Source organism: Hylobates moloch, unplaced genomic scaffold (genome assembly GCF_009828535.3).
Source record: "Hylobates moloch isolate HMO894 unplaced genomic scaffold, HMol_V3 SCAFFOLD_101, whole genome shotgun sequence".
Taxonomy (NCBI): Eukaryota; Metazoa; Chordata; class Mammalia; order Primates; family Hylobatidae; genus Hylobates; species Hylobates moloch.
In genome coordinates this window covers 49,677-52,325 of record NW_026652376.1, presented here as the reverse complement: position 1 = coordinate 52,325, position 2,649 = coordinate 49,677, and positions in this window count along the sequence as shown.

Genomic DNA, 2,649 nt, shown 5'->3' with positions numbered 1-2,649 from the left:
ACGGCCAAGCTGCCCAGGCCCCAGCTCTGCCGAGGGCTGAGGATGGGCTGCGGCCAGGGCGGGTCCTCAGCTGAGCGAGGCGGGGAGCCCCTGAGTCTGGAAACAGCCACTCAGCATCGTTGAGGGTGCTGTGTCATCCTGAACGTAGATAATGACAGTGGCGCTGGCAGCTGCTTCCCTCCTTTCAGGCACTCTGGAAGCGCTATTTCTACTCCCCTCCCCAGAGCCCACAGGCCGGGACTCTGAGACCCGTTCCTTCTTTATCAAACCTCTCATTTCCGCAGCGGGAGGCTGGGACGTCGGGCAGCGTCCTCCCTGTGGGGCTGACATCAAGGATGGTGACGATGACACTGAGCTCACTGCGTGGCCAGCAGGGATCTTAGCAGACCCGGACACCTGGGTGCAAGCAAGCCTGGCTCTCCATCTCCCTCCCAAGTACCCCGGGAATGCTACCCAGCCTTCTGTGCCTGTTTCCTGCTCTGCAGAATGGGAATCACGACAATGGCACTGTCCCAGTCAGGGCGAGGCTGCCGGAGCGCCCCCAGCACTCAGCTTTGTGACTTAGGTGGGCCTCTCACTCGAGTGTGGCACAGATGCGGCTGATGGTCAGCGGCTCCCTCCATGCCCAGAGGCCCTGCAGTCGGGCTGCAAAGATCTTGAAATTCTTAATTTTATGTCTGAATTTGTGCTTTGTAAGTGAAGTTCAACAGAGCTTGCCCTGGGGGCTTGGAACCCTGGGTCTCTCAGTTCCCCCTCTCTACTCACTGAACGCTGAGGCGCCCGCCCAGTCCAGCCTCCCCTCATGCAGTGACCAGGCCAGTTGGGGGAGGCCTCCTGCGCTGGGGGCTCTAGGGAGCATCTGGGGCTGTCGGGGCCGGTACAGCCTACAAAAGGCTGAGCCTCCCTCCTCCCCTGCCTTTCATTAGAAAATCTGAACAGCCACATATTTCATTTGAGAAATAAATATTCATTAAAACCACATAATATGGATGTATGGCTGTATTTGAGGGGAAATTAAAGGAATAAATAACCCATAAATCTTTGAATGTGTTGTCCTTAGGTAGAAATGTCTCCAGGTTTTCTATGGCCACCTATTGAATTATTTAAGTTAGCTAAGCTTAGATGTTAAGAAATAGTCAAAATGGTCCTAGTTCCAGCATTCTTATTTCTTAAGATCAAATGTTTATGCAAGCATATGGATTGATTGCTCTAATGAGGGTTCAGTAAAGTTGGGGCAAATAACATTTTTAAGCAAATTTCAGGGAGATTCTGCAAATCTCTGACATAAATCACCAAGGCTCTCAGGGGAACAGAGGGCCACCTCACCTTCCCCAGTCTGATGTGGCCCTGGGATGGGAGCAGTCACTGCGGGTTTGCCTCTTGGAGCACTGGGGAGTTTCACTAAAGTACCAGGAAGGGGTGTTGTGAGCTAAATCCTGGGTTCCCATGGGGTCAGAGCAGCCTCCCTGGAGGGGGCTCTTGTCTGCAAATTGCAAGTGCAGCCCCTGCCTGCCTCACCCCCGACCCCAGGCAGAAGCTCCTAAAGGGCAGCACTGGGTGGGAGGTGGGGGTGGGTGGGAAATGGCTTTCACCCCCGGGAGAGCTCATTCCTGGGTGTCAAGCTCACGTGCTCCTGGAGGGTTTCCAGGATCAGGTGCCTGAGGGGTCCTGAGCCTCATGTCAGACAGAGCCCGCTCCCCACCCTGATGGAAGTGACTCCTAGCAGGAGAAAGTCTGGCCAGGTCCACAGAACCCAGACACCCTCTCCTTCTAACTCATGCGTGTCTGGAGGCCTTGGGGTCTCGCCCACACCCCACGGGCTGCAGCACCTGCCCGTGTCCTCCAGTTACCCCGCAGGGATGTGGCCTCTGGGAGACTCCCTCCTCTGAGGCTCCCCCCGAGCAGAAGCCCTGCGTGAAGCTGCTCCTGCTGGCTCCCCTCCCCCACAACTCAAGGCCCCTCTAAGAGGCTGGGAGGATCCTGGGTGGAAGGGGACAGAGTTCGGTTGAAGAGAAGACCCTGGCCTCTGGGGAGGAGCTCCTCTCCCTTCCCCTGTCCCTCTCCCCACACTGTGGGTGCCCTGAGGGGCTGGTGGTTGTTCCAGGGCTTGTGAAACTTTGGACTGACCCCCTCTGCCCCAGTCCTGGAGCCGATGGTCCTAGGGGCCTTTGTAGCTGTTTCAGGATCGACCAGACCGTCCGCGTCTCTGCTTTGAGGCTGTCAGAAAGATGGGCAGCAGCACCTTGAGGCTGTGCTGTGGCTCCTGCCTGAGGGTGACCGTGCACATGCTGCTGTGAGCTATGGCGAGAGAGTCCAGCTTGGAGCCGCAGACCACCCCTAAGAACACACCCCAGCTGCCAGCCCCGAAAAGCGAACAAGTTATGACAGGGATCCCAGCCCATTTTCCATTTGCTGTGGACACATGTCTCTCATTGTGGCATCCACATCAGCGAGCTGTCAGGGCAGTGGGACCTGACCGAGGGGCTGGATCAGGGTGCGTGGGCACTCTCACATCCTGGGTGACAGTACGTCGAGTGACCTTGCTGTGTGCTGTCACATCCTGGGTGACAGTACACTGAGTGACCTTGCTGTGTGCTCTCATGGGCTGGGTGACAGTACACCGAGTGACCTTGCTGTGTGCTCTCACGG